General features: G+C 46.3%; 1 non-coding gene and 1 pseudogene across 1 annotated transcript; one reads left to right on the forward strand and one right to left on the reverse strand.

The window, feature by feature from the left end:
- Positions 1-26,037, forward strand: LOC123463538 (annotated as a pseudogene).
- Positions 22,895-22,998, reverse strand: LOC123463893. The gene has a single exon (XR_006639263.1). It is a non-coding gene; the product is annotated as a small nucleolar RNA U13 (small nucleolar RNA).
- Positions 26,038-26,336: the final 299 nt, after the last annotated feature.

Below are 26,336 nucleotides of genomic sequence, written 5' to 3' on the forward strand. Positions count from 1 at the left end.
ATGGACATTGTTCTGGAGCGGGTCAACATGCAGCATGCTCATGATCGAGATGGTTTGGCCAGTGTCCTTAATATTCAAGGTCTGCTTGCCAAGGCTCCCTCAGGGATGTGCCCTGACAGCCCTTGATTCAACATCCTCATTTCTCTATGAACTCTAGGCGCATGTGCCACCTTGTGTCTGGCTTACGTGGCTACTAGGGAATCCATTCTGGGTCGTTAGGCTTCACAGGTAAGCGCTTTAACTGCTAAGCCATCTCCCAGTCCCTGTCTATGCTCAACCAACCTTCTCTTTCCATAACATTTCAAATCAAATCAATTCAACATTTTTCCTTAGCTTTAGTAATTCCTTCACTTACACAGAAAGAAACATCACCTCTGTCTCCTTCAGCTGATGATGTAGCTGTCTATTCCCGTCCACTCTCCAGTTAAATTCATCCAAGTTATGGATATGTTTACATGTATACGTCATCTGTGTATTCCACGTAGCCTCCGCATTCTCAAAGTAACTCAAATCGCCAGGTGATTTCCAGCTCAACGGCTCTCAGTTGGGAGTAGAGGAAGCGGTATTGGGGGGGTGGAAAGAGCAGTGAACCAAAATCACCCAGGGAGCTTTTTTGAAATGTGTATGGTTGGTATTTTACCCCACTGACAATTTTTTTTTCCTATTTATTTGAGAGAGAGAATGGCCACCCCAGGGCCTCTAGCCCCTGCAAGTGAACTCCAGATGCGTGCACCACCTTGGGCATCTGCCTTACATGGGTCCTGGGAAATGGAACCTGCGTCCTATGGCTTTGCAGGCAAGTGCCTTAATGGCTGAGTCCGGTCTCCAGCCCCCACCCTGCCAATTCTGACAGACCAGAGAGCTTTGGAGGTGTGTGTAAAGTGAGCATGAGTATTTGGATAAGCTCTGCGGGATATTCTGAACTCTGTCTCTTCCTCACGCACCCCTGTGATTACTACAGCCTACCACTCCCCCCAAGAGCCCTTGACTCTGGGAGGGAAACTTGACACTCACAGGTCCTTACCAGGAGAACTGTGTCTTTCATCTGTGTATACTTAGCCCAGCTGCTTTGAAGAGACAGGAAGACCCCCACAGGAATTACCCATCAGACAGGTCTTGCCTCTATTTTTGTTTCAGAACCACCCACCTGGTTGAGGCTTTCTTCTCGGGAAAGGCATTTAACACCAGAGTTCTCACCCACCACAGAGGAGAAAGAACTGCACTGTGGAAGTAGGAGTTACAAAGCAAAACGACGATCTGTCACCTGCTGACTTCCTCCATTCTTCCTCTGACTAGCTTGCACAGGGCAGTCGGACACGCAAGGGTTTTTAGAAAGGGAAGGTGAGGGGGTGAGTTCATAGTCACTTTTGTGGTGGTGATGGGTAAGGATGTGGGGTGAATACCCTTTTCTAGCAGTCACCTGGAATGTGTGCGGTGATGCAAGCAAGTCAGGTCATTGGAGTCACGGATGGTGATGCTTGCCAGTGGCCACAATTCTTGCCTGTGGGAGATCTTGAATACAATAGGAAAAGGAACGGGTATTACAGCTGGCAGTTCAATAGTGCTGAGTTGGCTACTTGACTCCCCCCCCCCCCACCTGAGGTAGGGTCTCACTCTAGCCCAGGCTGACCTGGTATGCACTCTGGACTCTCGGGCTGGCTTCAAACTCATAGTGATCCTCCTACTTCTACCTTCCAAGTGCTGGGATTGAAGGTGTGCACCACCACATGTGGACCACTTGACTTTTTAAAAAACATTTTATTTATATGCTTATTTGAAAGACAGAGAAAGAGACAGAGAGAGAGTATGGATGCGCCAAAGTTACTGTAAGTGAATGACACTTTGTGCATCTGGCTTTAAGTGGGTGTTGGGGAATAGAACCTGAGCCATAGAGCTTTTAAAAAAATAATTTATTTGTTTTCGGTTTTTCAAGGTAGGGTCTCTAGCACAGGCTGACCTGGAACTCACTATGTAGTTTCAGGGTGGCCTTGAACTCTTCAACTCATGGCAATCTTAGCTCAATCCACCTTCATTTTATAAGTAGCTGTCAATGTACATTCCAAGCCCAAAAAGATTTCAGAAGATTCCAACCTGAGACTACATAGTGAATTCCAGGTCAGCCTTGGCTAGAGCGAAACCGTACCTTGAAAAACCAAAACACAAAACAAACAAACAAACAAAAAGACTGACCAGAGTTTCCATCTTGGCTCTGCCATTTGCAAAATGAGTGGTCTTAGGTAAGTCATGACCCCTTCTCAAGCTGTGCTGGCCTATCAGTGAAATGTGACGGGAATTCCTGCCTCCCGGTTTGTGAGGATACATTGAGGAAGGGTACAGAAAGAATCCTGAAAGAGCATGCAGAACTTATCTCCCTGAGACTTGGGTACATGGTCGTAACACTGGCTCATTTTCTTAGCCTGCAGAAGAGGAGTCAGCCGGCTTCTCTGAGAGGCTCTTGGAGCTTTTTGACCAAATGCACTAATACCAGAGTGCTCATGTCATGCTGGCCCAAATTTAGAGGAGCTCTGAACTCAGGGAGTTCTGATGACAACTTCAGCTTGTTATTATTAGTATTATCTTTTTATTTATTTATTTGAGAGAGAGATAGAGAAATAGGCAGGGAGAGAGAGAGAATGGGTGCACCAGGGGCTCCAGCCACTGCAAGCGTACTCCAGATGTGTGTGTCCCCTTGTGCATCTGGCTTACATGGGTCTTGGGGAATTGAACCTGGGTCCTTTGGCTTTGGAGGCAAGTGCCTTAACCGCTAAGCCATCTTTCCAGCACCATTATTAGCATTATCTTTGTGCGTGTGGAGGTAAAGAACAAGCCCGAGAGTTGGTCCTCCCTTCCCACCTGTTTGAGGTGGTTTCTTGTTCACTCTGTGAATGACAGGCTAGCTGGAAAATGAACCTCTGGGTTTCTTCTATCTCCTCCTACCATCTCTGCATGGGACGGCTGGTGCTGCCGTCGGTTCACATTGCTGGCAGAAAACACCTGATCAAGAGCAGCTTGTGGGGAAAAAGAGTTTATTTTGGCTTCCAGACTCGAGGGGGAAGCTCCATTGATGATACGGGAAAACAACAGCATGAGCAGAGGGTGGACATCACCACCTCACCAACATCAGGTGAACAACAGCTGCAGAAGAGTGTGCCCAACACTGGCAAGGGGAAACTAACTATCACACCCATGAGCCCGTTGCCAACAATACACTACCTCCAGGAGGCATTATTTCCCAAATTTCCATCAGCTGGGGCCCTAGCATTCAGAACACCTATGTTTATGGGGGACACCGGAATCAAACCATGGCAGCTGGGGTTGTAGATGCTTACTAATATGTCCACCTTTGATGTGAGTTGTGAGAATCTGAATTCAGGTACCCAGTGGGCAGAGCAAGCACTTTACTCACTGAGCCATCTCCCCAGTCCCACTTCAGTTTCTGACATTTTAGCTTTATATATTAAAAAAAAATAAATCTGCTGGGTGTGGAGGCACATGCCTTTAATCCCAGCACTTGGGAGGCAGAGGTAGGAGGATCATCATGAGCTCGAGGCCACCCTGACACTACATAGTGAATTCCAGGTCAGCCTGGGCTAGGGTGAGACCCTACCTCGAAAATCCAAAATAAATAAATAAATACATAAATAAAATCTATCTATCTGCTGGGCGTGGTGGTGCACACCTTTAATCCCAGAACTCGGAAAGGCAAAGGTAGGGTGATCCTTGTGAGTTCGAGGCCATCCTGAGACTACATAGTGAATTCTAGGTCAGCCTGGACTAGAACAACAACAAAAATTTAAACCTAATTGTTCATGTATGTATATTCCCATTCAGTTCCTTTAAATAAAATAGAAACTAATGCACATGGTGACAGCTATCATTTTCCTGCTTCCATAGTTTGTGCCTGTTTCAGGGAGAGAAGAGAGAGGAGAGCTATTCAAGCTGCACATTCTCAAGATTATTTAAGCTCCATATTCTCCCCAAATGTGTCTTTAATCCCTTGATAATTGGTGAAAAGCTGAGACAGCAACACAAGTACTTCCTCAAAAGATGGAGAATAAAGCCAAGGAGAATGAAATTATAAGAGACATTAATTCCAACCCAGTAGGGGCTTAATTAAAAACCTCAAAAAGTTGTGCTGTTTGCAAAACATAAACCCTACATTGGAATCAGCATCCACATGTAACAATGCAATATTTCCTATGAAATTGAAGTAGAGACAGATTTAGAAACTTTATCTGAGATGGGGTTTTTTTTTTTGGGAGGGAGAGTGGGGTTCAAGGTAGGGTCTCCCTCTAGCCCAGGTTGACCTGGAACTCACTTTGTAGTCCCAGACTGCCTCAAACTCATGGTGATCCTCCTACCTCTGCCTCCCAAGTGCTGGAATTAAAGGCGTGCGCCACCATGGCCTGAGAAGGTTTTTATAAATTTTTTTTAATTTTTATTTATTTATTTGAGAGCGACAGACACAGAGAAAAAGACAGATAGAGGCAGAGAGAGAGAATGGGCGTGCCAGGGCTTCCAGCCTCTGCAAACGAACTCCAGACGCGTGCGCCCCCTTGTGCATCTGGCTAACGTGGGACCTGAGGAACCGAGCCTCAAACCGGGGTCCTTAGGCTTCACAGGCAAGCGCTTAACCGCTACGCCATCTCTCCAGCCCCTGAGAAGGTTTTTAAAACTGCCTAATCTGGTTTCTTTTAGAGTAAGGAACCTGCAGGTACGTTCGGGGATACCAAGCCAAGGGACTGTGACCCTTTGTGAAATGCTGCTACAAGAAGAGTAAAAGAGGCAGCAAAGAGTCTCTCTGCTCCCCAGGCAGGGCCAGGTTCCAGAATCAACATTCTAGAAAAAGCTGGGGAAGGAGCTGTCCACACATACGGTGCTGGGAACCCAGCAGGCTGATGCCATGAGGCTTTAGGCAGAGATAACATGACAGACAACCTTGGTGGTTGTGGGAGAGCCTTACCTAGTGAATTTATGTGCCCTAAATGGGAGTGAAGATACTTATTTCAAGGTGAGGATAGAATGCACTTGAATCAGGGCTAGCCCACGAAAGTCTTCTGTCCTTGCTCAGCCCAGACAACATTTCACTCACAAACACCACTGTAGGGGTAGGAATATCATATAGTAAGAACCACACAACAGTACAGAAGTATGAAACTAACACTTATTGATATTTACCATTTATCTTAAGCTCTTTGCTTCTAATTACTCATTTTCTTATTAGATTTTTTATTTTATTTTATTTTTTTTGAGACAACATCTCATGTAGCCCTGGCTAGTCTCTAACTCACTATGAAGCCCTGGAACCTTGAACTTCTGATCCTCATGCCTGTTACCTCTTGATTGCTAGAATTACAGATGTGCACCACCAAGCCTGCCCAAATTACTCATCGTGTGAGCACATGCACATGTGTATATGTGTGTACTGCATGCATGTGTGTGTGTGTATGGAAGCCAGAGGCTGAAGTCAGGGGTCTTTCTTGTTTGCTTTTTTACCTTTATTACTAAGGCAGAGACTCTCACTTGAGCCCAGGGATTGCCAACTCAGCTAGCCTAGCTAGCGATCTTGACCCCAGGAATCTCCTGTATCTGCCTCCAAAACACTGGGATTACAGGCAGTTCTTCATGCCCATCCAACATTTACATGGGTGCTGGGATTGCAATTCAGGTCCTCATGCCTACATGACACTTGATCCACCATGCCATCTCTCTGTCCCTCAATCACTCATCTTAATCTTAAAAGGCAGGTATTCATTATCCTCATTTTAAATTGAGGAAAACAAGAGTCCAGGAGCTATGGTGGTTTGAATGTCAATGTCCCCCATAGACTCCTGTGCTTTAATACTTAATCCCCAATTGGCAGCACTGTTCAGGAAGGTTGTGAAACCTTTAGGAGGTGGAGCTTTGCTGGAGAAAGTATGGCACCGGGATGGGCCTTGAGGTGTTATAGCCCAGCTGTGTTTATAGCTTTCTCTCTCTATTTCTCTCTACTTCTTTCCTGATGGTGTGATGCTGGCTGTCTGCTCCTGCCATTCTGTCCACACTGTGATAGATTTCCCCTTGAGACTGTAAGCTGAAAATAAACCCCTTCTTTCTTAAGCCACTTCTGGTTGAATGTATTTTTTCTCAGCAATGAGAAAGTAACTGATACCTAAAATTGGTACCAGGAGTTGGGTTGTTGCTGTGATAAACTTGACCATATGGCTTAGTCCTTTGGAACTGGTTTTCAAGAACAGGGAAGGATTTGAAGCTTTAGATTATAGAGGTCTTACAATGCTGTATGCAGAGCTTAATGGCCCATCCTAGTGGGAATTTAAAAGACCACCATGCCAGCCAGGTGTGGTGGCACACGCCTTTAATCCCAGCACTTGGGAGGCAGAGGTAGGTGGATTACCGTGAGTTTGAGGCCACCCTGAGACTACATAGTGAATTCCAGGTCATCCTGGACTGAAGTGAGACCCTACCTCAAAAAAAAAAAAAAAAAAATCCTAAGGCCAAGAGAAAGGTAGATGGTGTTCAATGAGGTTCCAGAGGGCAAAAAGAACTTTATCAGAAACTGGGCTAGGAGAAAGCCATGTGATGTTCTGTCAAAGAAAATTGGCTGCATGCTGCCTGTGTCCTGAAAGACTGAATGAAGTTGAATTTAAAACTCATGAACTAACATGTTTGGTGGGGAAAAATTCAAGGCACCTGTGGTGTGTCTTCTTTTATCTGCCCTGATTCAGATCTATATACAGGAAAAGAGAACAAAATTCAAAGCTAAAACACATGAAAGGGGGTGGAGAAATGGCTCAGTGGTTAAGGCGCTTGTTTGCAAAGCCTAACAACCCAAGTTTGCTTCCCTAGTACCCCCCTAAAGCCAGATAGACAAAGTGGCTGGAGGCCCTGGCGTACCCATTCTCTCTCTCAAATAAATAAATATAAATAAAATATTTTTAAAAAAATTGTCTTTAGGGCTGGAGAGACGGCTTAGCGGTTAAGCGCTTGCCTGTGAAGCCTAAGGACCCCGGTTCAAGGCTCGATTCCCCAGGACCCACGTTAGCCAGATGCACAAGGGGGCGCACGCGTCTGGAGTTCGTTGGCAGTGGCTGGAAGCCCTGGCGCGCCCATTCTCTCTCTGACTCTCTCCCTATCTGCTTCTTCCTCTGTCACTCTCAAAAATAAATAAATAAAAATTAAAAAAAAAATTGTCTTTGAATCTGTATGCTGGGATAATGGACTAGGCACTGGGAACTTGGTGGCCTGATGCACAGGTGATTCTGACTTTGCTCTCCCCCATCTCTTCCACATGGGTTCCCATCTACATGTTCTCCTGCCCCTTCTCAGAAACTGCTGTCACCTTATGCTTCAGAGAGGTCCTGGGCATGGGCAAGGGTCAGAGCCAGCCACATGTCTGCCTGTGATCCGAGTCTCAAGGTAGGCGCTGGGTTCCTGTGAGGGTCTGTGCACGGCTCGCTAGAATCCCTATGCTGCGGGAACACCCATTAAGTAGCAAACACAAAATGTCCTGAGTAGAGGAGAGAGACTGTGGACAGAAGTCAAAAAGCTTTCTCTTGTTTTTGAACAAGGCCCCAGCATTTCCACAAGTGCATTGAAAATCTTCACCTATACATCCTACAGTCAGCTCTGTAGTGTTCAATGAATATCCATGGAGTCAGTGAATGAATAATATATATAAAGCTCTTAGAAGAATCTGGCATGTGGTAAGCATTCAGTACAAATTAGCTATTATCAGCTATTGTCTTATTAATGGCCACTTCTTACCTCAAGTTCAACCCTCAGGTGGCCTACTGTGGTTTTCCTCCCTACTTTGTGAGACTGATGACAAACCTGTCTGCATATTGTCTTCTCTTCTGAGGAATCTCTTCTCTTTTCCTCTTTTCTATATTTACATAGGTGGTCACTCAACATGGCCCCTCACTCCTCTGAGAACTCCTCCCGGGCACCTCACGGGCCACACCTCTCCCTCCGTTCATTCCCACCCTTCCTCTGCTTCCTCCATCAGGGACAGTCTCCCAAGGGTGGTGTGGGGGGGGGCGGTCTGTGGCTGGGCTTTATCCAACTGCTTAGAGCTTTATTCAATGAGCTTTGGAAAATGGCTATGCTGCCAACCCACCTAAGTGCCTATCGAGGCAAAGGCGAGCTCTCTCTCTAGCCCTGTGGCTCTTGGTTTGAGCCCACTCCCTTCCTCTGCCTCTCCTATCCGGAGCCAGGTTGGTTGTTCTTAGCCACAAGTATTCTAGAAGGACAAGAACTTACCTGCTTTGATCCAGACACCCATCCTAGTTGTATAGATGACAGTTCTTCTGGATCCATAGTCATGCTGTTCTGTTAGTATTGGAGCCTTAAGAAGTTTCTTTCTTTCTTTTTTTCCTGAGGTAGGGTCTCACTTTAGCTCAGTCTGATGTGGAACTCACTCTGTAGCATCAGGGTGGCCTCTCAAACTCTTAGTGATCCTCCTACCTCTGCCTCCTGATTGCTGGGATTATAGGAGTGCGCCTCCATGCCTGGCTGAATTTTCCTTTTTGTGGATGCATTGAACCCCTCTGAGGCTCAATGTCCTAATCTGTGAAATGGGGACCTAAATGTCCAACTGGAAGGATTGTTGAGAAGTTTAAATAAAGAACTGGGCAAGCCAGGTGTGGTGGTTCATGCCGATAATCCCATCAGTTGGGAAGATCACTGTGAGTTAGAAGCTAGCCTGGACTACAGAGCTGAGTTCTAGGTCAACCTGGGCAAGAATGAGATCCTGCCTCAAAATAAAACAACAACATACTGTGACGGGGTGCTGAGGGCTCAGGAGAGTCTGTGCACCCCAAACCCTAGGTTCGTTTCTAATCTTAGACAAAGAATTGAATAAAAAAGGAAACCAAGAAGGATAATTATTAAATTATTATATTTATTGAGGGAAGTAGAGCCGAGGAAAGCATCCACATGGCTAGAGATGCCCCGTGGAGGGCCTGGGGAAAAAGTGTGGAAAGAGAAAAGAATGTTCAAGGAGCTCCTGCCATGTGGGGAGCTTGAGGGGATAAAGGACCCATGTGGAGAGTAAGGGCCAGGGGGCCCTCCTGGCTGGGCCTGGGCTAGGGTCTAGGCAGAGCCCTTACTGGCTGATCCTGGGCCGACTCACCCTCAGCTGGAATTTCCCAAGTAATCAGAGAGCCTGCCCTCCCCTTGCAAAGGTATTTATAACCTTAGGGTGGTGGGCTGTCTTTTGGCCCAGGTCGATCAGAGAGCCAGCTGGTTGGTTAGGGTTAGGAACTGTCTCAGGAAGAGATTAGCTCTGGCACCAAGTTCCGGGGGCTGAATTTGACCAACCACAATGTTTAAATCCTATGAAAGACCTTCCTCCTAGGAGAGGTCCTGACTATGGAAAAACAATTCTGCAGAGCTAGGTAAAAAAGATAAGAAGTCAGATGATCTTGGATTTTTAGCAAGTGCAAACTTTCCTGCCCTTTTTACCTTCAGGGGTCCAGTCACCCTAACTCTACTCCCCTTCAATACTAAGAGCTGGGCACAGTAGCATACAACTGTAATTCCAGCTCTTGGGAGGCTGAGGTACGAGAAAGGCTATGCATCTGAGACAAGCCTGGACTACATACATGAGATAGCCTAAAGAATGAGACCCCAAGTAAATAGTAATAATAATAATGCCAGCCTGAGCGTGTAGCTCAGTGATAGAATGGTAGAGCACATACTTAGAATGGTGAAGAGCCTGAACTCACCTAGATTCAATTCCCAGCACTCAGTGTAAGAAGAAAGAAAGGAAGGAAGGGAGAGAGAGAGAGAGAAGGAAAGAAAGAAAGAAACAAGGCTAGAGAGATGGCTTGGTGGTTAAGGCATTTGCCTGCGAAGCCAAAGGACCCAGGTTTGATTCCCCTGGACCCTTTGATTCCCTAGAACCCCACGTAAACCAGATACACAAGGGACACATGTGTCTGGAATTCATTTGCAGTGGCTGGAAGCCCTGGCAGGCCCATTTTCTAACTGTCTCTCTTCTCTCTATCTCTCTCTGCTTACAAATAAATAAATAAAATCTAAAACAGAAAGAAAATAGAAAAGAAGGAAGGAAGTCTTTCAGCCATAGAAAGAGCTCAGAAAACTTTTCTAAAGTATGTTCTTATTTATTTATTTGGGAGAGAAAGAAAGACAGGGACGGGTGGGGGAGAGAATGGGCATACCATGGCTTGTAGCCTCTGCAAACAAACTCCAGATGCATGCACCACCTTGTGCATCTGGCTTATGTGGGTTCTGGGGAATCGAACCTGGGTGCTTTGGCTCTGCAGGCAAGCGCCTTAACCACCATACCATCTTTCCAGCCCCCTCAGAAGATGTTTGCTTCTTATTCTTTCCCATCCTGCCCTGTGAGTCACTGCCATGGTCTCTCTCGGTGGCCCTCAGGAGATCCTGCTTTCCATATTGCCCTGGCTGCTGCCTGTATCACACACTGCTCCTTCTCCTCTATTTAGTCACATTTCCCCAGCAGGTCTTCCTGGCTTCAGCATGGAGGGGGAAAAAAAATCATTGTTTTGGTTCTAGTGTGATAAACAGTGACTGACAGGCCTGAAAAAGAAGCTGTTGAATAAAGAGAAAAAAAGCCTCTAATTATTCCCCTTAACCTGTCTGTTATCCTGTCTGTTCAATTCATTCTCTGACAACTGCCTTTCCCTCCTGCTTTAGCTGTTTAGGAATAAATTATTTTGAAGAAATGTGTTTTCAAATAAATTTGTTAAAGCTAAAATGTTGACAAGTGGAAAATTCTGTATATTGTGAATGGAAATGCTCCCGATCTCCACCAGGAGATAGAACTGTTTCCACTGAGAAAAAAAATACTCACCATGGTGTGGCTTACCTGCTCAGGTCCACGAGGGAGAGAGACTGGCTGCTAGCCCTTTATCCTGTGCCATTAGGCAGCTCAGGGGGCCTGACCCTCCAGACCCAGCTTCCTCCTCTGTGGAATAGGCACACCCTACCATCTCTTGGATCAAGAGATGGGAAAGCACATTGGAAATGAGAAGGATTATTTGTTATGGTTCTGAAAATACTGATCAGGTCAGTGGTGGGGTGCCAGGTCTTACCCTTAGAACTAAGTCCCTGACCTTGGCTCCTCAGACAGGACCCTCAGCTGGAATGGTGGCATCTCTAAAGTGATGAGAGCTGGTGAACTTCTCAGGGGCTCACCTGGGACTGGGGTAAGAAAGGGGAAGTGGAGGAAGGAAGGAAGGAAAGAAGGAAGGAAGAAAGGAAGGAAAGAAGGAAGGAAGAAAGGAAGAAAGGAAGGGAGGAAGAAAGGAAGGGAGGAAGGGAGGAAGAAAGGAAGGAAGGGAGGAAGGAAGGAAGGAAGGAAGGGAGGGAGGAAGGGAGGAAGAAAGGAAGGAAGGAAGGGAGGGAGGAAGGAAGGAAGGAAGGAAGGAAGGAAGGAAGGAAGGAAGGAAGGAAGGAAGGAAGGAAGGGGAAAGCTAAGAGGAGCATAGGAGGTTTCATTGTTGTTTTGAGCTAAGTTCTCACTGTAGCCTGGGCTGACCTGGAACTCACTCTGGACTCTCAGGGTGGCCTCAAACTCATAGTGATTCTCCTACCTCTGCCTCCCTAGTGCTGGGACTAAAGGTGTGCGTCACCATGCTCAGCTAGCATAGGATTTTACTGTGGCAGTTTAGAGCTACGGACTGCCCCACACCCCTTACTCTTTGTTATGGTTTGAATGTGAATTGCCCCCAAATGTTAGTTCCCTAGCTGGTGTATACACTCCTGAGAGGTGATTTGATCATGAGACTCTCACCGGTGACTCAATGAGTTCTTCACTGATGGAGTCCTAATCTAATGACATTATTGGGAGGTGGGAACTTTAGAAAGGGGAGCCTGGGCTAGAGAGATGGCTCAGCAGTTAAGGTGTTTGCCTTAAAAGCCTAACGACCTGGGCTCTATTCCCAATGTCCACATAAGCCAGATGCACAAGGTGGTACACACATCTTGAGTTCGTTTGCAGTGGCTAGAAGCCCTGACGTGCCCATTCTCTCTGTCCGCCTCTTTCTCTCTCACACACCTCTCATATAAATAAATAAAATATTAAAAAAAAAGAAAGCCGGGCGTGGTGGCGTACGCCTTTAACCCCAGCACTTGGGAGGCAGAGGTAGGAGGACTGCTGTGAATTTGAGGCCACCCTGAGACTCCATAGTGAATTCCAGGTCAGCCTGGGCCAGAGTGAGACCCTACCTCGAAAAACCAAAAAAGAAAAGAAAAGAAAGCGGAGCCTGTTTGGAGGAGATAGTCACTGGAGGCTTGCTTGAGTGTGTGTGGGGTGGGAGATGTCTTGTCCCCAACCTGCTTCTTGTTTTCACTCTTTACTTCCCGATCTCATGAGCTTGGCAACAGTAATTGGGACAGGGACATAGGTTCACTCCCAGCTCTGGTCTATTCTTCTCTGAGCAGACTGAGGAGTTTCCTTTCTAGAGACTCACCCAGGCAAAAACCTGATTGTTGGGTTGGAGAGTTGGCTTAGTGGTTAAGGTGGGTGTGGGGGTTTGATTCAGGCGTCCCCCATAAACTTAGGTGTACCTAATGCTAGGTTCCCAGCTGATGGAGATTTGGGAATTAATGCTTCCTGGAGGGAGTGTATTGTTGGGGGCGGGCTTATGGGTGTTATAGCCAGTTCCCCATGCCAGTGTTTGGCACACTCTCCTGTTGCTATGGTCCACCTTATGTTGGCCAGGGGGTGATGTCCACCCTTTGCCCATGCCATCGTTTTCCCCTGCCATCATGAAGCTTCCCCCCTCGAGCCTGTAAGCCAAAATAAATCTCTTTTTCCCAGAAGCTGCTCTTGGTTGGGTGATTTCTACCAGCAATGTGAACTGGACTGCAACAGTGGTTAAAGCAGTTAAGGCACTTGCTTGCTACACCTAAGTCGCAGGTTTGATTCCCCAGGACCCACGTAAGCCAGATGCACAAGGTGGCACATGCATCTGGAGATTTTTTGTGGTGGCTAGAGCCCCTGGTATGCCCTTTCTCTCTCTCTGTGACTCTTTCTCTCTTAAATAAATAAATAAATACATAAAATATTTTTACAAACCTGACTGTGCCTTCAAAGCTGAATGCAGAAAAGACTCTGAGGAACAGCCAGCTTATGAAGCACAGTAGAGGATTCAGAGATAGGGCAAGTGTGAGCTTTTCAAGAGCACATCCATCTACCCAGTCAGTAACTCAACAAAGATGTATACAGCATTCTACGGCTACATTCTAAGTCTGAGTGTCCCAGAAAGAAGTAAGACAGGTTTCTTCTGCAAGGGGCTACACACTCATAAAGGAGATAGACAGGAAAAGAAAAAGAATTTTGTTGTAATTAGACAAGAGCAAATATAAAAAGGCACGGTGATGGGGCCGGGTGATGGCTCAGCAGTTAAAGGTGTTTGCTTGAAAAGCCTATAGGCCCAGGTTCAATTCCCCAGCACCTGCTTAAAGTTGGGTGCAAAGTGGCACAGGCATCTCAGACCTCAATGTGTCTACAACAACAGGAGAGGGAGCCAGGAGAACCTGAAGCTCAAGAGCCAGCTAGTTTCATGTTCGTTTACAGTCTGGAAGTTTGTTTGCAGCAGCCAGAGGCCCTGTCCCGAAGAAGATGGAGCACGTACACCTTGAAGTTGTCCTCTGTCCTCCACATGTGTGAGCACTGTAGTTGTGTGTGTGTGTGCATACCACACACACACACAAATTATATATATATATATATATTTTTATTTTAAGATGGGTTGCAGCCATTGTGAGATGGGTCTGATCTCTGGGGTTGAGTGCCAGGGCTAGATGCCATTCTACAGGGGCTGCCTGGAGGGAACCATCCAGGTGAAACTCAACTGTAAGCAGGGCCTGTGCCATTGGGAGACCAGGCTGAGTGCCAGGGTTGAGCACCAGGGTTAGATGTCATTCTACAAACCTGGGAGCAAACAAACTGAGGGAATATCAGTGAAGGCAGAGAAAATGAAGGAGAACCAAGATCCATCAATGAGGCACAATCATAGCTGACTGCCCACCATGATATGTGCCACCTCTACCACATCTGCAGAGGCCCAGGAAAAATTGCAGAGGAAGTGGTGACATGAATACTGCTCTTACTGCTAGACTGACAACCAGCTCCAGGGTGATGGTGACTGACACGGTGATCAATCAAAACCCATCAATGCAGAAATCCAGAGGCTACAGAGAACTGAACACTAAATCAGACTGATGACAGGCCTGCCATGGCTCAGGAAACATGATAGAAAAGGGAGTGGAAAAAAAACTGTAAGAGCCACAGAATAGGTAGGAATACCCTGAGGCATAGTCTCCCCCACCAACCTACCCCACAGGGACTGACGGAGGCCTTCATGACCCCACGATGAATGCTAGAACCAATAACCCCACTAAGGAGGGCCCCAGAGAAACAGGAAAGGAGGCAAGGGGATAAAAGAGATTTCACATATATATATTGTTTTAAAAAAAGATGGGATGCTATCAAGGAAAGGGTCATGGTCACTTACATCCAGGGCTCCAGGACACGATTCATGGAATTGGGAAGGCTTCATTTGAATCCTTAAGGGTGAACGAGAAGGTTCCAGGAGGAGCACTACAGGTTAAGGATGCAGCGGGATGAAAAGATTTGGAAGACTGGAGAGGTTCCAGGAAGTGTCAGAGCTGCAGAGGAGCACAGCACAGCGCATCTGGAAGGGGCAGGAAGTCAGAGATGCACAGGGGTCAGGCCATGGGGTACCTCAAGACTGCGCTCAGGACTCAGCTTTGTCCTACATATGATGAGGAATAGAGATGAGAAGTGGGTGGTGTCTCAGGCTTTGGCTGCTGGAAGAGGTTGCACTAAAGGGGCGGGCTTAGTCAAAATTTATTCTCTCACAGTTTGGGAGGCCAGAAGTCCAAGATAAGTGTCAACAGGGAGCGGGTGGTGGTGGCACATGCATATAATCCCAGTGCTCAGGAAACGGAGGCAGGAGGGTCAGGAGTTTGAGGTCAGCCTGGCCTATATTCTTTGACTCAAAAGCCAAAAATAAAATGTGGTCTCTGAAAGCCTTTGAGTGTAATCTTCCCTTTTTCCTTGCAACTTGCGGAAGCCAGGGATGTTTAGAATCTTCTGATTAGTTTTGCTGGTGCAAGGGAGGAAGCCCAGCTGTGGCGGCAGGGGGTGCCCAGACAGGAAGAAACAGAGCTGAAGAATGGGAACAGTAAGAATCACTAAGACACCCTTCGGTCCCCAGATTCAAAGATGCCTGTATTCTACTCCATCTTTTCTATTTTTTTGTTTTGTATTTTGTTTTTTCAAGGTAGGATTTCACTCTAGCCCATGTGGAATTCACTATGTAGTCTCAGGGTGGCCTCAAACTAACAGTGATCCTCCTACCTCTGCCTCCTCAGTGCAGGGATTAAAGGCATATGCCACCATGTCCAGCTTTTTTAATATTTTAAAAATACTTTTATTTTCAGTGAGAGAGAAAGAACACATGTCAGGGCCTCTTGCTACTGCTAACAAACTCCTGATGCATGTGCCATTTTGTGCATTTGGCTTTAAGTTGGTACTGGGGAATCGAACTCAGGCCATCAGGCTTTGCAAGCAAATGTCTTTAACTACTGAGCAATTTCTCCAGTCCCCATACTGCATTTAAAAAAAAATATTTAATTTGCTGGGTGTGGTGGTGCACGCCTTTAATCCCAGCACTCCGGAGGCAGAGGTAGGAGGATTGCTGTGAGTTCGAGGCCACCCTGAGACTCCATAGTGAATTCCAGGTCAGCCTGGGCTAGAGTGAGACAATACCTCGAAAACAAACAAACAAAAAATTTAATTTATTTATTTGCAAGGAGAGAGAATGAGCTGGAGGCCCTGGTGCACCCATTCTCTTTCTCTCTCTCTCTCTCTCTTCCCTTCTTTCCCTGTCAAATAAATAAATAAATAAATAAATAAATTAAAAAAAAACATGTACACAATAAAACAAAACAAAGCTCAAACTGGCATGCATGAGGCCCTATGTTCAACTCCCAGTACCACAAAACAAACAGCAACAGAAGACAAGTAATGTAGTCTGAGTTGGGATTTTGCCATATGTTGCCAAATAATTCTCACCAAACTTAAACATAACATGCATCTTTTGCATAAAGGAAACTTGAATGGGTCTGTAATTTACATACAGAGGTCCCAATTGAAAGAACAAGGGAGGAATTCCACATATTATTTCATAAGAAAATTGAAGTCACACAATTACTATATACAGGAACTAGTATGTAAACCCAGGAATAGGTTCAAAATGTAGAAATCAGGGCTAGGGAGAGATAGTTCAATGATGAAAGGTGTTTGCTTGCAAAAGTCTGTTAGATTTTTTTTTTTCTGCAATGTATCACCCCATATTTCTCCAGAAGGTTGAGTGATGATTAAAGACAAACTCTGTGTGTGTATGTGTGTGTGTGCGTGCATGTGTGAACTCCACAATGCATTCATCAAGTTCTTGGAGCTCTGTGCCTCAGCTTTCCCCTCTGTAAAATGAGGGCAAGAACGTTCTATTAAAGGTCCACTTCAGAGAATGAAATGAGAGTTTAGCTGTGTACATACAGATCTTACATAGAGAAATGAAGTAAACACAATGTATGCATTGTGTGGTGTGTGGGACACAGAAAGCTTCCAATCAAGGTTTAGCTATTATTATAATTATCATCACCACCATCATCATCATTAAACTCCTGGGCGTAAGCCCAAAGCCATCAATCTGAGCTTACAATCCCTGTCACTAGCAAAGGGACAGCTGCACTTGCCGTCAGCCATTTCCAAAAGCCCAGGATTTGGCTGTCATTGGCAGAGCATCTTAATGTGGCTCAGTGTTTTCATTTCTGTCATCTTGTTGTACCTGCCCCATGAGGTGACTGAAGCATAGAAATCCCTGAGAAAAAGAAAGTAAGCTGTGATGAATACCCCCCCACACACACACCATGTTATTCTCTATGTTCAAGTGGCTTTTGGGGTCCCTTGTGGTGAATAGAACACTCAGAGTCCGGTAGATCAAAACACAGGGTGTGGTCTTCAGGTGACAGGTTGGATGGACTGGGGTCAGTAGGCTAGCATGGGGAGCCATGTAGCCAGGGTAACAACGCATTGACAACGCGGTAGTTTTTAAATTCATCTAACAGCATGACGATTACCCATCAATTACAGCCACAAATATTCAGAAGCCAGCTTAGCAAATTCTAAAGATTATTTTTAACTACACACACCAGACAGCCGGGCTGGCTCCTCTGGCAGCTCTGTCAATCTCAGCAAATCTGAGCTGAAGTCATGAGAGGAGACAGCAAGGGAAACAGTGAGCTGGGACAGCATTCCTCTTGGGTACGCAGGCAACAACTGAAGGGAAACCTGTAGGAGGGACACATCACTCTTGGTCGCACCACCACCACCAGCAGCAGCAGCAAAAAGCTTCTTCCTGCTAACAGTAGTGCTCAGGCTTTCCACTTCCCCAGCCCCTCTCTGATGAAATATTCCTTCCTGTTCCCGATCCATGGTATCATTCATCACTTGCTCCCAGTTCTACTGGGAATTGATATATATATTTATTTATTTGAGAGAGACGGGGTGGAGAGAGAATGGGCACGCCAGGGCCTCCAGCTGCTACAAACAAACTCCAGACACATGCGCCCCCTTGTGCATTTGGCTTACATGGGTCCTGGGGAATCGAATGGGGGGTCCTTGGGCTTTGCAGACAAGTGTCTTAACCACTAAGCCATCTCTCCAGCCCTTCTATTGGGAAGTTAAAGACAACCTTCCTCATCTCTACTCTGACCTTCGCTGGTCAAAGCAGTCTGTCTGCTTTGATATAAGCCTGCACCTGGATGGAATGCCACCACGGAGGTACAGGTCTTTCCTGACTCTCTCCCACCTTCCTGTTGAGGAGGGTCAACCTCCCTGCTCTTCTCCCAACCTCATGCCCCACCCCCTCAAGATCTGGTTCTACAAGGAAGACTGGAGTGAGTGGAGTCCAAGCATCTGGATTTGAACAAGCCCACGAGGAGAGCCGGTGCAGGTGGCGCAGGTAGTCTGTGCTCCTAAACTGTGGGGTCTCCACCCCGTGTGGGCTTGCAGAACTGAATGCAGGGGCCACGGAAAAACTGGCAGTAGTAAAAAGTCTTTAAACATGCAACCCCCAACACTTAATTCAAAATCAAGCACATAATGAAGCTGAGGTGTTTCCGGCAGTTCTTACCTGCGTTGTATTGTGCGATCTCCCTGTAGCTTTGATTCAGAGTGCACAGCACGCTCACTTCACGCTGTCACACCACATGCCAACAAATGGTGACTTAAATGCCTCAGCTCAGGTTTCAGACTACTGTATGTTACAGTAGTGGTTTTACCGTATGTAGAGTTTCCTGATCTTCCAGAAACACAATGGTTTAATATGAAGAAACAATGACTTCTAATATTTTCCTATCGTTCTTCCACATATAAATATCAAATGTCTCTGGATTGCATTGTGGTATAATGTTTGATTTTTAAAATTGCTGTTTGGGCTAGACAGATGGCTTAATGGTGCCAGTGCTTGCCTGTGAAGCCTAAGGACCCAGGTTCTATCCCCCAATACCCAATTAAGCCAGATGCACAAGTGGTGCACACATCGGGAGTTTGTTTGAGGGGGATGGAGGTCAGCCTGTGGCAGAGGGAGACCCCACCTCAAAAAAAATTCTAAAATTATATGTACACCAAAAATTGTTACAATTTACTAATGGTGAATGCATTGTTTGTACACCTATTTTCTTTTCTTTTCTTTTCTTTTCTTTTCTTTTCTTTTCTTTTCTTTTCTTTTCTTTTCTCTTCTTTTCTTTTCTTTTCTTTTTGAGGTAGGGTCTCACTCTAGCCCAGGCTGACCTGGAATTCACTATGGAGTCTCAGGGTGGCCTTGAACTCACGGCGATCCTCCTACCTCTGCCTCCTGAGTGCTGGGATTAAAGGCGTGTGCCACCATGCCCAGTTTTTCTTTGTTTTATCAAAAACTTCTATCTAACCCAGGTGTGTGTGCCTTTAATCCTAGCACTGGGGAGGCAGAGATAGGAGGATCGCTGTGAGTTCAAGATCAACCTGCTTTACAAAGTGAGTTCCAGATCAACCTGGACTAGAGTAAGGCCTTGCCTTTAAAAAGACAACAAAGGTCAGGCGTGGTGGTGCACACCTTTAGTCCCAGCACTCGGAGGACAGAGGTAGGAGGATTGCTAGTGAGTTCAAGGCCACCCTGAGACTACGTAGTGAATTTCAGATCAGCCTGGGCTAGAGTGAGACCCTACCTAGAAAAACAAAACAAAACAAAAAGCAGTTGCCTTATGGTCGTTTGAGTGCCTTACAACAGGTAACACCACTGATCTCGCCCCTAGTTCCAAAGATTTTTACCTTGTGTCCACTATCCTGCATCTAAGTTCCTCCAATTACCTATACGACAACTTCCGTTACAGGGTCATAAAACACCTTTGATTTAAAAAAACAAAACAAAACAAAAAACCTAAACTGGGTGCAGTGGCGCACGCCTTTAATCCCAGCATTTGGGAGGCAGCGGTAGGATTGCCATGAGTTCGAGGCCACCCTAAGACTACAGAGTGAATTCCAGGTCGGCCTGTAGCTAGAAAGCCTCCATGGTGGGGTGGGGGGAACCACAAGAAAACAAAACCCCTAAAATTGTAGTAGAAAGTCTGATACAAAAGAGATAAGAAAAGCTACTATGTAGCTGGGCATGGAGGCATACGCCCTTAATCCCAGCACTCGAGAGGCAGGATTAGGAGGACTGCCGTGAGTTTGAGGCCACCCTGAGACTACATAGCAAATTCCAGGACAGCCTGAGCTAGAGTGCGACCCTACCTTGGAAAATTTTTTTTTTTTTTTTTTTTAATTTGAGAGCGACAGACAGAGAGAGAAAGACAGATAGAGGGAGAGAGAGAGAATGGGCGCGCCAGGGCTTCCAGCCTCTGCAAACGAACTCCAGACGCGTGTGCCCCCTTGTGCATCTGGCTAACGTGGGACCTGGGGAACCGAGCCTCGAACCGGGGTCCTTAGGCTTCACAGGCAAGCGCTTAACCGCTAAGCCATCTCTCCAGCCCGGAAAATTTTTTTAAAAAAGAAAACTGGTAGTTTTCTGCTCTTGTACCTAGTTAAGTCTACTTCTGTTTCCCTGATCAAACCTCTGTGGTTGATTCTGTGGCATTAGGTTTCTGTGACTTGTAACTCAGCTGGCTTGTTTGCTCCCCACATCTTTTCAATATAGTATAATTAATTCAACAAATATTCATTAGGCTCTTAGTATGTGGCAAGTGATATTCAGGTCTTTGATATATCTACAGGTGGAAAAAGCCAGGCAGGACTTTGTTCCCACAGAGCCCAGGGTTCATGGGTTCATGTCTTAGAAAGAAGCCCAGGGCCAGAGAAGCCAGGTGACCTGTCTACGTGTGCCATCCGAGTAGTTAGTGGCAGACACATAATCAGTAGCCAGATCCTCTCCCCATTTTCAAGTAGTGAGTTTGGCACTGGACTGCTTTAACAACTTAGGGGAGTCTGCAGATGACAACCCTCTCCCTGGCCAGCAGCTCAACTGCAGCCTCAAGAGCGAATTTGAGCCAGAGGTACCCAGCTAAAACATATCCAGATTCGTGACCCCTGGAAACCAAGAGATAATAACTTTTTTGTTCTAAGCCACTAAACTTTAAGGTAACTTATTCTCTAACTGTAGTAGACAGTTTTAGGTAGCTGAGATGAACTTCCAGACCAGGCACAGTTATGGAGGAAGGGATTTATTGAAGCTTACAGATCCAGGGGAAGTTCCATAAGAGCAGAAGTTGTTCCCATCTTACAGGACCAAGCAGAGAGAGGGAGAAAAAGCCATACCACAAAGCACACTTCAGGAACTCCAGGCAGAACTAGACATATCTTTAGATTGCAATTGTAAACTCATCACCACACCTTAAGATCCGCCCAGTGACACCCTTCTCCAGCCAGGTAGCTGCAGATCCAAACCACAAACTAATAAAACACTGAATATATTGGGGGACATCTATTCAAACTACCACAATAACTAATATAACATTTTTGCTGCATGGGCCTTGAGTTTAGCCCTCTTCCAGCTTTGGGACTTCTCCAAAGGCCCAGTCACTCTGGTGGTAATTAGAGCTGGGGTGTGTGGGGGGGTGTTGGAGGATGTTGAGGGCCCTAAAGTTGAAGGAGAGTGCCTGGAACAGCAGGAAGTAATTGTGCGATGACCTCATCCCTTAGAAAATGGCTGCTGAGGATCCAGGGCTGGAGGACAAAGCCTCTTTGTCATGCGAGTCCAGCTGGCCTGGACCAGGTCTCAGTGACATGCACAGGCCGAAAGTGTTAAAGACTGAGGACCTCCCTTTGCCAAGACTGGGGTTCCAGTAGGTGACAAGGGACAGGATGAGAAGTGAGAGGGAACTGGAGGCAGCATTACTGAGATAGGAGGCTGTCATTAGTGTTTAAAGGATCAGGCGTTGATACTTGTGTGACCTTGAACAAATTGTGTTACTTCTCAGAATAGCATCCATTTTGTAATAATTTCCACTTTGAATGGTTATTCTGAAGATTAAGCAGGATAATTTAGGTGAAGCTTTTTTTTTTTTTTATAGAATGCATGCGAATGATTGATTTTGCCATCATTCACAGGGGGAGGCCAAGTTGGAGATTCTGCCTGGATCATTTGTGCAAGGGGTTTGGGTGTGTAGAAGAAGCCAGCAAGGCCCTCCAAGTTGGGGTAGTGGAGGGCAAGTTGATGAATCCCTCTCCAAAATAAATGCATGAATACAAAGGCCAGTGGACATTCCAGAGACCACCTCAACAAAAGAATTGAAACCTCAGAGAATTTGTCTGAAGCCCTGCCGTCAACAGAACATGGAGTAAAACTTCAGATCTAGCTCATTCTATTTTAGTACGTGTGCTGTTGAAGTGAGCATGAGACACTGCGCAACCCTCATTTGACATAAGGCTTATTCCAAGAAGTCAATGAACAAAAATAGGCAAAGGTTCTCATCTAAAAGTCGTGACTCATGGTTCTCCAGAGAATTCGAATTGTGCAAGAGCAAAGCTCTGGAGGATGGCTTCACACCTCATTGATGTCAGCAATTTCACACTGAGGAGAAAAGTATCCGGCTAATGAGTTGGAAAATCAGATAATATTAGATGAGAAGTGACGTTTCAGAAATGGTATGAAAGTTTTTGTAGAAATCGTCACAGAAAAATCTATGATTGTAAGGGATAGATATAATTGGGCATGGTTAGGTATAAAGATTTAAGGATAAATTAATAACTGTATACACGATCACTTCCCAAGGTTTTCAAGGGTTATGCCTTCATTTTTAAACTGCCATACTGTTAAAAGGCTGGGGAGATTGATTGCTCAGTGGATAAAGACCTTGCCATGCTACTCTGAGCACCTGAGTTCAGATGCCCACACTCCATGTAAAAAGTGGAAGCTGTGGTAAACTTCTGTAATTCTAGTGTGCCTGCAGTGAGACGGGAAGTAGAGACAGGGGAATTTTCTGGAAGCTTGTGAACAGAATGGCGGACAAGAAACCCTGTCTCACAAAAAGATGGAAGATGAGGACCAGCCTGAAAGCCCTCCTCTGATACCTGCTGTGGCACACGCATGCACTCACACACACGTACCAAATAAATAAACTTTAAGGATGATACATAAGCCAGGTGTGGCGGCGCATGCCTTTAGTCCCAGCACTGGGGAGGCAGAGGTAGGAGGATCACCGTGAGTTTGAGGCCACCCTGAGACTACATAGTGAATTCCAGGTCAGCCTGGGCTAGAGCGAAACCGTACCTTGAAAAACAAAAACAAAAGCACACACATAAAAGGATGATATATAATGTTCTCTCTCTCTTTTTTCATGTCAGATGGGTAATGTGCAGACGTGGTAACAAGGTTTGTGGGAAGCATATGTCATGCAAATGTGTGGACGCCCAAACATCACGTTTATGAACCAAGAAAAGAATCTGTTCATAATGTGCAATACAATCCTAACATTTTTTTTTTTTTTTTGAAGTAGGGTCTAACTCTAGCCCAGGCTGACCTGGAATTCACTATGTAGTCTTACAGCAATCTTCCTACCTCTGCCTCCCAAGTGCTGGGATGACAGGCGTGTGCCACCATGCCTGGTCCCAACAGGATTTTTAAGATGAAATAAAGTACACAAGGCCTTAGAAAGGTCCCCTTAAGAGACAGGGTTAGCCATCATAGTGAGGTTACCAATATATGACCAGCTCCTAGGGTTTTTGAAACATCAGTACATAGAAAAAAGAAAAGCTTTCATTTAAAGTTTACAGATCATTTTTGACATCTACATATAGAGATTTAGTTCACCTTTGGGGTGACTGCTGTTTCAAAAAAAAATCTCAAAATGGCCCCTTAATTACTCAGATGTAAAACATTGCACTCATTCATTGTTCATGAAGGAATGGTGACATTATTGTTAAACTGACTGTAGATATTGATAATGTAGGTTATGACTCTGCGAAGTACCATTTACTGAGCATTTACCAAGCAGTTATAAGAAGCTCATTAAATATACAGATTTTATCTAGGTGCAGTGGCCCACTCTTGTAATCCCAGCAGGAAGATTTCTGCAAGCTGGAAGACAGCATGGACCATGTAGTGAGACCCTATCTTAAAAAGCAAATATGAGCCGGGCGTGGTGGCGCACGCCTTTAATCCCAGCACACGGGAGGCAGAGGTAGGAGGATCACTGAGAGTTCGAGGCCACCCTGAGACTACATAGTGAATTCCAGGTCAGCCTGAGCCAGAGTGAGACCCTACCTCGAAAAACAAAACAAAACAAAACAAAAGCAAATATGCCTTTAATCCCAGCACTTGGGAGGCCAAGGTAGGAGGAGTGCTATAAGTTTGAGGCCAGTCTAAGCCTGGGCTAGAGTGAGACCAGATTCTACCTTAAAAAGACAAAAAAAAAAAAAAAAAAAAAAAAAAAGCAAACAAACAGGGCTGGGGAGAGGGTTCAGTGTTTAAAGGTGCTTGCTTGCAAAGCCTGACAACCTGAGTTTAGCCAGGGTTCATTTCCCCAGTACCCACATAAAGCCACATGCACAAAGTGGCTCTGTACACCAGGAGTGCATTTGCTGGGGCAAGAGGTCCTCGTGCACCCATTTTCTGACCCTCCAAAACAAAACAACAACAAAAAAAGTACTGATACTGAGCTTTCTCTAGAAGTCTGATTTGCTGGGTCTAGCTATGACCTGGAACCCAAAGGTGTTGTAGAAATCCCTTCACCAAGACTGGGTTCTTGAATGGGACAAGTTTGAGCAGCGGTCGTTTCTTTACATGATCAAAGTCAGGTAACTTTTACAATCACCCCTTGGAAACAGGCTTCCTCACCACCTCCATTGTTCAGGAGAGGAGACCAGCTAGTGGACAGGGGAGATGGCTTATGGGGAAAGCACTTGCTATGCAAGCCTGAAGGTCCAAGTTTGGATCTCCAGACCCTTCCTAACGCTGGTCACAAAGCCCACCGCCTGTAATCCCAGCATGCCTATGGTAAGAAGGGAGGCTGAGACAGGAGAATCCCAAAGCTCCCAGTCCAGCTACTCTGGTGAATTCAGCGGTGAACAGGAGAGAGCCTCCCTCCAATCAATGTGGAAGGCAAGGACCAACATTTGAGGTTGTCCTCTGGTATCCACACATAAGCCTGCGCGCGTGTGCGCGAGCACTCTCTCTCTCTATTAAAAAAGAAAGGAGGGGGCTGGAGAGATGGCTTAGCGGTTAAGCGCTTGTCTGTGAAGCCTAAGGACCCCAGTTCGAGGCTCGGTTCCCCAGGTCCCACGTTAGCCAGATGCACAAGGGGGCGCACGCGTCTGGAGTTCGTTTGCAGAGGCTGGAAGCCCTGGCGCGCCCATTCTCTCTCTCTCCCTCTGTCTTTCTCTCTGTGTCTGTCGCTCTCAAATAAATAAATAAAAAAACTTAAAAAAAATTAAAAAAAAAAAAGAAAGGAGGGTTGTAGAGATGACTTAGCAGTTAAGGCACATGACTATGAAGCCTAAGGACTCAGGTTCGATTTTCCATGTCCCACGTAAGCCAGATGCATATGGTGGCACATGCGTCTGGAGTTCCTTTGTAGTGGCTAAAGGCCCTGGCGCACCCATTTTCTCCCTCTCTCTGTCTGTGTCTCTCTCCCTTCCTATCTCTAATACACAAATAAAAATAAATCTTAAAGGCATGCCCGAGGTCCCCTGTGTCTGTGTCTTGCTTCAACAGTGTTTGGAGGGAACAGACCCGGGGACTTCTTCCTTTTCCTCCCCCCCCCCAAATTCCCAACTGCTCTCCAGTTTCTCCAGTCATCACCGTGGGGACCACCTCCTCACCACCTGCGCCTCCCAGGACCATCCAGAACCTTCTAACTCCTTATTGCTGGACCAGTCATGACCTCCCAGTCATGATTGGTCAAAATTATTCCACTGAGGTGGAGGCTGCCGTCAGCCGCCTGGTCACCTTGCACCTGCGGGGCTCGCACACCTCCCTGTCTCTGGGTTACTCTTTCCACCCGGACGAGGTGGCTCTGCCTGGCATAGGCGGGCGCGGAGCGGCTGCTCAAGACGCAAAACCAGCGCGGCGGCCGGCGCTTCCAGGATGTGCAGAAGCCTTCTCCAGATGACGGGGGAAAACTCAGGAGGCCGCGGAAGCCGCCTGGGCGCTGGAGAAGAGCCTGAACCGGGCCCTGTTGGATCTTCATGCGCTGGGTCCTACCCGCACAGACCCCCATCTCGGTGACTTCCTGCAGCACCGCTTCTTGGATGAGGATGGGAAGCTCACCAAGAAGATGGGCGACCAGCTGACCGATCTGCGCAGACTGGCGAGCCCTCAGCCCCGTCTGGGCGAGTATCTCTTGGAGCGGCTTGCGCAGCCTTCCAGGGCCTCCGGCTCTGCCCTCGCCACCCTCAGCACCTCCTCCATCCCCGCCCCTCCAGCCACCGGGCAGCGTTGTAATGCCCAGATCCTCTCCCAAGCCTTGGACCAAATGACATAAAAGTGTTGTGTAGCAAAAGGTAAAATAAAAATAAGTCTTAAAAAAAGGAATAAATAAAAATAAAAAAGAAAGGAAACCAGCTAGCAAACTGGGAAGTGACTTGTACTAGCGCTAATACCCAGGACTGCCTGGCTGCAGAGCTACGTGCACGGCCACGCTACCACACTGTAGGGTGGGTATGTTGAGCGGCAGCTGCAACTTTTCTTTAAAAAAAAAAACACGAAGAAACAAAACACTTTTACCTGGGGCGTGATGGCACACGCTTTTAATGTCAGCACTCAGGAGGCAGAGGTAGGAGG

The sequence above is a fragment of the Jaculus jaculus genome, chromosome 9, assembly GCF_020740685.1.
Source record: "Jaculus jaculus isolate mJacJac1 chromosome 9, mJacJac1.mat.Y.cur, whole genome shotgun sequence".
Lineage (NCBI taxonomy): Eukaryota > Metazoa > Chordata > Mammalia > Rodentia > Dipodidae > Jaculus > Jaculus jaculus.